The sequence below is a fragment of the Zingiber officinale genome, chromosome 6A (genome assembly GCF_018446385.1).
Source record: "Zingiber officinale cultivar Zhangliang chromosome 6A, Zo_v1.1, whole genome shotgun sequence".
In the NCBI taxonomy this organism is placed as follows: Eukaryota; Viridiplantae; Streptophyta; class Magnoliopsida; order Zingiberales; family Zingiberaceae; genus Zingiber; species Zingiber officinale.
Genome location: NC_055997.1, coordinates 29,673,301 through 29,686,345, shown reverse-complemented (window position 1 = coordinate 29,686,345; position 13,045 = coordinate 29,673,301). Strand labels below are relative to the sequence as shown.

Here is a 13,045-nt window from a genome sequence, read left to right as displayed (position 1 = left end):
AATCCCAAGACAAAAGTCTTGAAAATATATTTTTTAAGTCTTTTCTTGCAAGGATGTCAAACTTGTATCAAGAAGGTTACACTACTATCCGACCTCCACTATTCAAAGGAGAAAATTTCAGTTATTGGAAGAATAGAATGGAGTGTTACTTGAAGTCCGATATCGAGCTCTGGTTCACGATCTTGAAAGGCTACACTCCCCCGACAAAAGATGGAACGCCTCTTGAACCTGAAGATTGGACTCCCCCAATGATCAAGAAGACACAATTAAACTACAAGGCAATCAACACCATTCAGTGCGGGCTTACTACGGAGGAGTTGAACCGAGTCGGCCCCTACGATAACGCCAAAGAACTGTGGGACTCTCTAGTCAAACTACACCAAGGGATCGACGAATTGAAGGTAAATAAATGGGACTTACTCTTAAATAATTTATTTAATATAAAAATGGTTCCCGGAGAGACAGCCTCGTAACTACACGCTCGACAGAAGGACATACTTAATGGCCTCCACCTGATTGGACACAACCTGGAAAACCGTGACACGATAAGGTACGCTATAAATGCTTTTCCGAAGAATGCTTTGTGGGCATCAATTGTAGATGCATACAAAGTATCCAAGGATCTTTCAGTTCTTAAGTTAGCACTACAAGAAAAACTCTCATAGACATCGGTGGAACAACAACGGTTTTAAGCAAAAACCGATGTCTTTGAGTATTTTACACTAGTTTTTCCAAAAATCGATGTATATGAGCGCAGATTTTCACTCATAGACATCGGTTGTTTTAGCCGATGTCTATGAGCGCCTTTTTTTTTATTAATAGACATCGATTTTAACCACGGTTTTTAAAACCTGGTGTCTATGAACCAAAATTCTGACGGACTTTGTTAGCGCGCTTTCTTTTGGGCTTCTCCTCGCCCACCATAAATCGAAACCCTAATCCTCCGCATCCTCCTTTTAGGAGTTACCATTTGAAAGACAGACGAGCAATGGATCTCTCGACGGCGATGTGGACGGCGGTGGTCGTCGGCCTGTCGCGGTCTACGGCGATTTGGGGAGTATCAGAGAAGTAACACAATAAGAAGGTTGAGGTTTAATGACCCGACCCTTTTGGCCTATTGGGCGGTCCTTGTGGCGGCCCAACTGGCGGCCCTTATGTCGTCGGCCCATTCGGCAACCTCTCATGTCGTCGACCGACGACCCTTTGGCCGTGCCATTACTCATTAGGACTTTCCACCTCTGGCAGTGGATTTTTGCCTCCCCCAGGATTCGAACTCTAAACCTCCAGGCTTAAGTATTAGAGTTTATGAATCCTGGTAGCCAAGTGAGCGGCTCTCACTTGGTTACCAGGATTCCTAAACTCTAATACTTAAGCCTGGAGGTTTAGAGTTCGAATCCTGGGGGAGGCAAAAATCCACTTCCAGGGGTGGAAAGTCCTAGTGAGTAATGGCACGGCCAAAGGGTCGTCGGTCGATGACATGAGAGGTCGCCCAATAGGCCAAAAGGGCCGGGCCGTTACAATAAAAAGGCGCCTTTTATTGTAACGACCTGACCCTCTTGGCCCATTTGGCGGCCCATTTGGCGACCACTCATGTCGTCGACTGTCGGCCCTTATGTCGTCGGCCCATTTGGCGACCTCTAATGTCGTCGACCGACGAACCTTGGCCGTGTCGTTACTCACTAGGACTTTCCACCCCTGGCCAGTGGATTTTTTGCCTCCCCCAGGATTCGAACTCTAGACCTCTAGGCTTAAGTACTAGAGTTTATGAATCCTGGTAACCAAGTGATTATTGTAACGACCCGGCCCTTTAGCCTCTTGGGCGGCCCTTGTGGCGGCCCAACTGGCGGCCCTTATGTCGTCGGCCCATTTGGCGACCTCTCATGTCGTCGACCGACGACCCTTTGGCCGTGCTGTTACTCACTAGGACTTTCCACCCCTGGCAGTGGATTTTTGCCTCCCCCAGGATTCGAACTCTAAACCTCGATCTCACTTGGTTGCCAGGATTCATAAACTCTACTACTTAAGCTTGGAGGTTTAGAGTTCAAATCCTGGGGGAGGAAAAAATCCACTGCCAAGGGTGGAAAGTCCTAGTGAGTAACGACACGGCCAAAGGGTCGTCGGTCGACGACATGAGAGGTCGCCAAATGGGCCGACGACATAAGGGCCGACGGTCGATGACCCGAGGGTCGCCAAATGGGCCAAGAGTGCCGGGTCGTTACATGAGGCGACCATCTTCTCACATTGCACTCAGATGTGCTCAACCATCTTCTCACATACTCTCCCTTCTTCATCAAGGTATTCTCCCCAAACCCTTCAATCCTCTCCGTGTGCCTCGTTTTCTATCGATCTCACGACGATGTTTTTGATGTAGGTCGAGCCAGTATAGTCCGGATCCAAGAACGCTCGATACTCCGACTGCTTAACTCTCTCAATCCCCTTCTGCCACCCTACTTCCGCGCTCTCATTGTCCAACCCGCACCCCTCCACTCTTCACTCTCCCTTTTTTGTTAGAGTTCCTGCGATCCGCTCCTTCGGCTAAGCGCAAGATGGCCAACCCCTTCCTCCTCTTCTTGTCGATCGCGTCTTGTTTTCTACAGATTTGGGCATCGGATGTGGTAGGCTCGTTGTATTTATAACCCTAATATGCTAAATATGTTTTTTTAGCCTTAACTAATTGTTTATGGCTTCTGATTCAGCTGTTCTACGAGTCGTTTGATGAACCTTTTGATGGTCGATGGATCGTCTCAAGGAAGGGGGACTATGGAGGTACTCATCAGATCATCGTTCGAATGTGTATCTGTGATGTTTATTGGTAAATAGCTAAGGTTCCAAAGCTTCCAATCGGTTGCTATGCTTTATGTTTTCTTGTGCAAAAACCTATTTTGTTTTGTGATCAAGGCATGATTTGGGCATTTGTTTCTTGATATCTTTGATTAGAACGAGTGAATGAACTAGTAAAAGCTCGAAAAATCCACGTCATCAGAGAAATGAAGATCCAGAGAAATATAATGACGACAAGCAAAGATCGACAAGATCCAACGACAGCAACCGTGAGAGTAAACCTGCTGAAAGAGCTGCGAGAAATCCTACATCAGACAGGAGGTTGGCATCGGAAGGTACTCCTGGAAGAATTAGATCAAAGGCCAATACAACAGAAAGATATTCTTTAGAACTTTATTATGCAGTTGCATGTTTGATCGAGTTGATTTCAGTTGTTGCCTGCCAGCTGAAATACCCTAAACTTGTAAGATTTCACTGTCAACCTCTTCATCGATAAGTCATGTTCAAACATTGTGCAAGGCTTGCAAATGACATGAGGGTAAAATGGCATGATTTCCAATTTGGAAGTGAAAAAACAGTTATGCTAATGGTGCTTATCTGGATGGTAGCCTTCTCATGATGATGTAGCGGTGCCACCTTTTGCTGAGTGGGATGAGAATGATCCGGCAGTGAGAAGTACACTGGCATCTTCAAGTTGATAGCTGAAAATCGAAGAACTCCAGGAATCCCGTATCAGCCACCAGAGCCAAACATTCAACCGGAAATTACTACAGAAGCTTAGGTAATCACCACATCATATTTCCTTAACAAGTTGCTGCAGAGACTAGTTTACAATCATATTTGTAGTAGAGACTATGATCTTTACAATGAGAAATCTCAAATGCAGCAGCTAGATGTGCTGCAGTAATAGTTGCATTTGACTAGTAGTTGTTGCACATCGTAACTGTCCTGATTGTAGGAGGAATCAGGCTTACAGAGGCTTCACTTTCTGCAATTGATGCTTTATGAACTCTACCATTTAACCACAATGGTTTTCCTGCTTAACTTCTTTGCTTCCTCATATTTTTCCCAATTTTTTTGCTTCCGTTACAATGGTAGGCACTCATATTAACCGGAACTAAAGTTGTGTTTGCGGAAGATATATCCAAGATAAAATTATAGTGGAAGAAATGATTCATAGAATCTACCTCCAAAAATTTTGAGATATGCCTTGGCTATTTTTTTAAAATGTTGCTATTATTGGTTTCTAGTTGTTGATCGGTCATGTAAATTTGTTGTTTATGAAAAAAAAGTTGCAATTTCTTAGATATTTCATTCTTTTTACTGAATCTTGTTCTGTAAAATGCTTTACCACATACACCATATTTTTTTCTTCCATTTACTTCTTCCAGAGTTTACTCTTAACTTACTACTTGCATTACTAATCCTTTCTTAACCTTCACTGATGTTTTTTTTTTCTGTTTGAAATTACCATAGCTCATTCTCATAAATGGGATAATCTAGTGACTTCGTTTTCATGCATTTTTTTACCTTTTCTATATGTTGTTAATAATAGATGACAATCTGAGAGATATCACTTTATTTTTGGTAACTCCAGTTGTTATTGTACAGGGGATTGAAGTATGTATGGTTCCATCTGCTGATAGGGTAAGTTCCAATAGAAATTATACTTATTGTTTGTTTTGTGAATAATTCAAGTATATGAATGCTAAACCTCTAATTCTTCATACTGTATTAAACACTCATATAGCCAGAGGAAGTAAAATTTTCTATACGCTTAATTGATACGGACTTAAACAAGTTAGTTACATCATGCAATTGGAAACATCAGCAGAAGATGTTTCAAATGTGCAGATCAAATCAGTTGTCTTATAACAGATTATTTCAAATGTGCAGATCAAAGAAGCTGAGCAAACAAGTAAAAATTATCAGCAAAAGGTTACTTATCTCATTTTCAATCTCTATTTGAGTAGAATTTACAGCATCTTTAATTTCCCTTATGTAAGCAACAAACTGCTTTATAACCATATTGACTATTTTATTCTATTCAGGTAAGAGAACTGGAGAATCAATTAAATGGTGAGAGAACAACCAAGAAGGACAACCAAGAAGAATATTTGTGTACTATCTATTACCTTTTGATGTTATAAGAAGAATAGTTATGTGTAATTTGTGAATACTGACTTGATGTGCACAATATCTATTATCTTTTTATGTTGTAAGAAGAATATTTATGTGTTGGTTATATGGATATTAACTTGGTGTGTTTAGATACATCGGTGCATTTTTATTTGTGATTTTCTTAGTGAATTAATAATATTAACTTAATTTTATGATTTGCTTGGTGATAATATTGGTTTTTCACTATTTCGGAAATCAAATTTGTGTCGTTAAACAATACTGATATTACATCGGTTTTCCACCATTGCAAAACTGGTGTCATTAGCTAATATTACATCGGTCGTATACCGCTGCCAAAACTGGTGTTATTAATATATAATATTACATCGGTTTTACACACGATGTCGTTAAGTGATATTACACCGATTTTAACCCGATGTCTAAAATGGAAGACCTTTTACATCACCTTCATAGACATCGGTCGAAAATGTAATAGACATCGGTGGAAAATCAATGTCTATGAGGGTTTTTGTTGTAGTGTAGATGAGTTATTCTGTGAATTGTAATTACACGAACAATCTAATGTAAGCCATGTCGAGAAAGGTGTAGCTTTGTATGCAGGTTCAAGCAAGGAAACTAAAACAAGAACAAAGATCGAGTCTGAAAGTGAGTCAGATTCTGACTCAACATGTCACACCCCGGAGGAGTCCCTGTCCGAAGAAATTTCGGCAACATCTCCCCTGTACGGCGGACAATCTGAAACTTTCTACAATCACGATATACCTCAGCCACATGCGGCTGGAATAATAACAATAATAAAACAATCACCACGCAGTTAATATCAATTTCAGCCTCTGGCTGACACAACCACGCAGTTTAATAGTAAACAAATAGAACAGTAATACGATGACTCGAAAACAACTCTACTCAACTACACTCGTAAAGCTCAAATCCGATTTTTCCTACTCCACTACACTCGTAAAACACAAATCCGACAAACTCACCTCTTCTGCCGTCCAGGCAGGCATGGAGTAAAACATATCTAAATCATGCCAAAATCCATCAACGATAAAAATCCATACAAGATCCATAAGTAAAACATTACAAGACCAAGACATAGTCTGATAGAGAAAACTAAAACAACAACTCGTGATCAGCAGAGGACTAGCACTACGTGCAATGGGGACTAGCGACTGGAACTACTCCGGACAGCCTCAACCTGAAAAATATCAACGGAGGAGGGTGTGAGTCCAACACTCAGCAAGTACAACTGATATGCATAATAAAGTAAATAACAGACAACACTAATCATGCGTACAATCTCCTGAATACGAGAAGAATAAATGCAACTGAAACAAAAATAGGAGAAACTGTACTAACCAGGACCAAGGTATAAAGATAACTGGGTCGTCAAACCGAGAGTATCATAATCCTGTATGCATGTCAATCATATGCATCCATATAAATGCAGCAAGTAAATGCAACAAACACAAGCAATAAATGCATCATGCGTATGATGCCAATGACATGGTCACCCCTGATGTCAGTCAGCCATCTCACACACAATGGTGAGTCCGAGTGGGTAGAGCTGTGACAACCGTGCACTCTGACATCACTGCCCCTGATGAGTGACCGAGTGGACGGGATGCTGTCGGAGTACACACATACTCCTACCCCGAAATAATAAATGGGGGAGCGCAATGCTCTCATCTCCCGGTACACGATGACGGGGAGGAATCTCTGCCGGCTACCACGTTGAGTCACACTACCCATGAGCGGACCAACGGAGCCAAACAAAGTCCAACTGCCTGCCGGGTACAAAGCTGCTACACTAAACCAACGGAGCTAAATAGAGCGGAACTGTCTGCCGGCTACCACGCTGAGTCACCAGACCAACGGAGCCAAACAGCAGAACTGCCACATACCTGTCTGATATACCACTAACCCATGAGTGGTGGTGTGTACAGATACATGTAACTGGCGATGTGCTCAACAATAATGGAGCAGACAATCGCACGGCATGCAATCATGCAAAATGATGCATGACACTAAACATGGCAATATCACGAATAGCATAGCATGCTCCATACATAAATATAAAATGTGTACTACAAGATAATGAATCAAATGGAAGGTACACAAACAGATAGGGTATCAAATAAACCCTAGGTCCTGAACATAATGTATCATGTGGTTGGGTCACTACCTAAAGCATGTATGATCAGGTAAATAATAACATGCAATGCATAATAAGTAAACAAGCAAACATGTAACAGATCATGTAGTGACCAACCGAAATAAATGGATAAGACAATTATTGCTATATGTTAAACACATTATTATGCATATCAAAAGACATAAGTCAAAGTACCTGCCTCCAATAGATCGAGCTAATCAACCTCTATGACGATGTGCTCGTCCTGAATCCAAGTCCTGTAGTAAATCGTACAGTTTAGCTAAGTTAATTTTAAACAAATAGCTAAACAAATTCCTAATCCATAGACCATCTAGGGTTAGCTTCCTTATCAATATACACAACCTCAATCTACTCATAATCATCCATCTAAACAATCGAATCAAGACCATGATCTGTAGCATGTATCAAATGCTCTACTGCTTACCTTACTTCTCAGTCGCTTCTGTAAATCCACAGACAAGGAAAATTGCTGCTGGAAACAAATCAAGCAAGCCCAAATCAGTAATTTCCCTTCCAAACCATGTTCCCAAACCATAACCATTACCTCTAACTCTCCTTCAGTCGTCTGAGATGGCAACGGACCCGATTCACAACGGAAAGACCGGAATCCAGCAACTTCAGACCGTCCACTGCCAATTGTAAAACAAATTCCAAATCCAACTAAATAGAAAACCTTATAGTAGTATACCTCAATCCATATCACTGTTGACGTTAACAAAAATCCTTACCTAACTTCCTCTTCACTGGTCGGAGGTGATCAATGATCCGATGACAATGCTAGTGCACAGGTGCGCCGGCGGTGGATCGGCAGTGGCACGACAGCGGCGCTAGGGCACAGGGGAGGTCGGCACCAGTAGATATTGGCGGTGCTTGAGTGGAGGGGAAAGGCTGGTTGCGGTCGGCACGGCAAAATCACAGGTCGGCAGGGCTAGGGCTCAGGGTGGTCGGTGGTGGCGTCGGCACTAGGGCAGAGATGGCGCAGCTCTGCTCGATGATCGAAGGAAGGGCTCACACGTCGCCGACGCTGTCAGGTGGAGAAGGCGTGGCCGAGACACAATGGCGGCAAATCGGAAGAGGGACCGAGATCTGGTGGCCGGCGGTGGTGAATCGGCCGAGAAGAAAACAGCGTCGGCACTGTCGGGCGGTTGGCGATCGGAGATCGGCGCGACGGAGAGTGAATGGAGGAAAGCAGCGGCGCGAGAGGGAAGAAGAAGAAGGAAGAAGAACTGCTGCGGTTAGGGCACGGCACGCGGGTGAGGGCGTCGGGCGCGCGCGGAGGGGAAGAAGTCGGGACGGTTCGGCGTCGAGGGAAGGAAACAGCGGGGGAAAAAGAAAAATAAGGAAAAGAAAATAGGAAACGAAAAATAAAAACTTTTCCTTGCTTAAATGGGTAGCCTAAACAGGCTTTCCCGGGGCCCTGTTTTATCCCCGTTAACTCGTCCATACGAGCTTCGAAAAATTTCCAAAAAATTTCTAAAAATTCCAGAAAATTCCCTTATTAATATTCTTCTATTTTCGGTATTTTACATTCTCCCCCACTAATAAAAATTTGGTCCCCAAATTTCGTTATCTACTATCAGCAAATACTAACAACAAGTAAAGCATATAAATGCTGAACGACAAATAAATCACATACCTCAAGTGAAAAGATGGGGGTATCAAGCTCGGATAGTATCCTCGAGCTCCCAAGTAGCCTCCTCGTCTGAATGATGCTGCCATCCGACTTTAACCAGCCGGATAGTCTTGTTCCGCAACTGACGCTCTTTCCGGTCGAAAATCCATACCAGAACCTCCTCATAAGTAATGTCAGGCTGAACTGGAACTGGAATATCTGCCAGCACATGCGTCGGGTCGGACACGTATCTCCACAGCATAGATACATGGAATACATCATGGATACCTGCCAGGGACGGTGGTAGTGCCAGCCGGTAAGCTGCCGCTCCGATCCTCTCCAAGATCTCAAAAGGGCCAATGTACCGCGGAGCTAGCTTACCTCTGAGGCCAAATCTCTTCACCCCTTTCGTGGGTGAAACACGCAGAAATACATGATCACCAATAGAGAACTCCAAAGGTCTGCGTCTTTGATCTGCATAACTCTTCTGGCGGTCCTGCGCCTCTGACATCCTCCGTCTGATAATACGGACCAACTCTACCTCCTGCTGAGCTTTATGAGGTCCCAACAGCTGGGCCTCTCCAACCTCATCCCAGAGGACGGGTGTCCGACAAGGTCTACCATACAACGCCTCAAACGGTGCCATCTGGATAGCCGAATGAAAGCTGTTGTTGTAAGCAAACTCTACCAACGGCAGATGGTCCTCCCAACTACCTCCGAAATCCATAACACATGACCTCAGCAGGTCCTCTAAAGTCTGAATGGTCCGCTCTGACTGTCCATCTATCTGTGGATGGAAAGCTGTACTGAAACGGAGCTGTGTGCCCAAGGCCTGCTGCAGACTCTGCCAGAAACGTGACGTAAACCGTAGATCTCTATCTGAAATGATACTCAACGGAACACCATGTAATCTGATGATCTCTCGGCAATACAGATCTGCCAATCGGTCCAGGGAATCAGTCCTCCGGATCGCTAAGAAGTGCGTGGATTTGGTTAATCGATCGACGATTACCCAAATCGCGTCATGACCTCGTCGTGTCCTAGGTAAACCCACCACAAAGTCCATAGTGATATGTTCCCATTTCCACTCAGGAATAGGAATCTGCTGAAGTAACCCTGCATGTCTCTGATGCTCAGACTTCACCTACTGATAGACAAGACATCTAGCTACAAAATCCGCGATGTCTTTCTTCATACCGTTCCACCAGTAGGAACGCCTCAAATCCCTATACATGCGAGTCCCGCTTGGATGGATCGCAAATCGAGAGTGATGAGCCTCCTGAAGTAACTCCTGTAAGACCGGATGGGACTGAGGTACGCATAATCTGCCTCGGAAGTACATAATACCTTCCTCGTCTCGTGTAAACTCGGTCTGCTGCCTAGAAGCTATCTGACTACTAATGAACTGCAAATGCTGATCACCAGCCTGTGCCTCTCGGATCCTCGTCCTGATGGACGACTGAGCAACCATGGTAACCAGAATACCCTGCTTTGTAGATCCCTGCTCCTCAAGGTCTAACTCGGAGAAACCCTGAACCAAGTCTGTAACTGAAACTCGGTGGCAAGCCAAAGTCCCTCTGGACTTCCTGCTGAGTGCATTGGCAACCACATTAGCTTTCCCCGGGTGGTAGCTAATGGTACAATCATAGTCCTTCAGGAACTCCATCCATCTCCTCTGTCGGAGATTAAGCTCCTTCTGGGTAAAAATGTATTTGAGACTCTTATGATCAGTGAGAATCTCAAATGTAATACCGTATAGATGATGACGCCAAATCTTCAAAGCATATATGATGGCGGCTAACTCCAGGTCATGAACTGGGTAGTTCTTCTCATGCTGACGAGAAGCATAAGAGACTACTCTGCCATGCTGCATCAAAACAACACCCAAACCCTGTAGAGAAGCGTCGGTGTAGAGTACAAATCCATCCTCTCCAGAAGTTAAAACCAAAACTAGAGCCGACACTAATCTCCGCTTCAGCTCCTGAAAGATGGTCTCGCAATCCTCTGTCCACGTAAACTTCACGCCCTTCCTGGTAAGGCGTGTCAGCGGCATAGCAATACGTGAGAAACCCTCGACAAAATATCGGTAATATCCGGCCAATCCCAGAAAATTGCGGATCTCCTGAACTGACTTCGGCTGCTCCCAACGAGTGACAACCTTGATCTTCTGAGGGTCTACTAAAATACCTCTGCTAGAGACCACATGTCCCAGAAAACCGACTGAGGATAGCCAGAATGCACACTTGCTAAATTTCGCGTACAGCTGATGTCGTCGAAGAATCTCCAAAACTGTGCGAAGATGCTGTGCGTGCTCCTCCTCGGAACGCGAGTAGACCAATATGTCATCAATGAAAATGATAACAAACTGATCCAGATACTCCAGAAAGATGCGGTTCATCAAGTCCATAAACACCGCTGGAGCATTGGTAAGCCCAAATGACATTACCAAAAACTCATAATGACCGTATCTGGTACGGAAAGCTGTCTTCTGAATATCTGAGTCTCTGACTCGCAGCTGATGATATCCAGATAGCAGATCAATCTTAGAATACACGGAGGTACCTCTGAGCTGATCAAACAAATCCTCGATCCGTGGTAAAGGATATTTATTTCTGACGGTCACTGCATTCAGATCTCTGTAGTCAATACATAACCTCATAGTGCCATCCTTTTTCTTGACAAATAACACTGGAGAACCCCACGGAGAAACACTAAGGTGAATAAATCCCCTATCCAAAAGCTCCTGGAGTTGAACCTTCAGCTCGTTCAACTCTTTTGGTACCATACGATAAGGAGCTTTCGATGCCGGTGCGGTCCCCGGAATCAGCTCAATAGCGAACTCCACTTGCCTTCTGGGACTGGACAAAGTCTTGGTGGGTGATAAGCTATGAATTGACATATTAATTTTGGGTTAATATTTGCACATGTTTAATTCCAATTTTGATTATATTTCCCCAAACAAGGTTTTTATGAGCTTTATGATGTTTTTCCATCTTATGCGTGATTTATTCCTCATTTTGTGAATTTGGTCTTGTAGGGTACTAATGGTTCACTCAACCAAATGGAGCCCAAAGCCCTAACTGACCCTAATTGAGCTTGGATTCGAGTCAAACCTCAGCTGGATATGAACTTAGGGTTTAATGAGCCAAAACCCTAGGTATTTAAAGGACATTTTGGCACGGTGAACAGTGAGCTCGCGCTACTGTTCATCGTGCCAGTTTTCGTGACGGCGCGGACGCGGCTCCTTCCTTCTTCCAAAGCTTCGAACCAGCTTGTCCTCATCAGCGTGGAGTTCCTCAGCTTCCAGCAACCGGTTTCCGACCTTCAGCGCCTCTCCAGCGAGCGTTTTTGCAGGTGAAGTACTATAGCTGTGGGGCGCGATTTCCAGCTCAGACCAGCGGTGTTCTTCTGGTCTGGGTTTCCATTCCTTCACGGGATTATCGGCGGTGGTCCTCCGGTGATTCTGAACCTTTTCGACAGCACCTCAACGTTCCTAGCTTCATTTCTCAGCTCGCGACTCCAGTTTAGGAAATGCAGCAGAGAACCATTTCAGAAACTGACTTCGTTGAGTATTTGTGAGTTGGTACAAGGAATCTGAGGTTGACTTGAAGCTTGAGGACTCCAGACCGATCTCTGTTGGAGTGTTCTCTGCAGGTTCTTTGTGTGACGGCAAAGAGAAGACAAACTGATTTCAGATTTGAGTTGTAGGGATGTTAGGTTTTCTTTACAGTTTGTTTCTGGATTATGTTTTCTTGTTTCTGCATTTTTGTTTCAGAATTTAAAGTTTCATAGAGTAGATTTGTTAGCAAGTCATTCTCCTATATAATTTTTGTTCTTTGTTTAGGTTCAGTTTAACTCTGCTCGGATTAGAGCTGATTTCTGCACAGTATTCTTCAATTCTGATTTCTGAGTTTGTGAAGCAATTTCTGTTCTAGCTAATCCTCTGTTTTAGCAATCCATTAGAGGATGATTCAGTTAGGCTGATAGATTTTAGTAGTGTTAATCTTTATGTGTGGATGAATTGAGGAGGTATTAAACTTTGGTTATTGATTTAACTCTCCGAGAAGTAATCTGAATTCTGCATCTAGGTTTTCAATAGGTAAGTTTAATTGGTTAACTAGAGTAATGTTTATAACAAATTCTGGAACTTAAGATTAGACTCTAGTTGTTGACGTTTAGCTCAGAATTCACAAGTTTTAATTAAGGCAGTTTGGTTGAATTCATTTAGTGCAAGTGTGGTGTAAGTGTTTAATTTCTAGCTTGCTTAAGAATTTATTTCTGCAGCAATAATGATTAGTTAGCAAGTTCAATTATGTTCTCTTTTGCATTTCAAT

General features: G+C 43.5%; 1 long non-coding RNA gene across 1 annotated transcript; it reads left to right on the top strand.

Moving 5' to 3' along the window:
- Positions 1–2,589: 2,589 nt before the first annotated feature.
- On the top strand, positions 2,590–3,219 carry LOC121993839. Its single transcript, XR_006115437.1, has 3 exons — positions 2,590–2,615; positions 2,697–2,766; positions 2,938–3,219. It is a non-coding gene; the product is annotated as an uncharacterized LOC121993839 (long non-coding RNA).
- Positions 3,220–13,045: the final 9,826 nt, after the last annotated feature.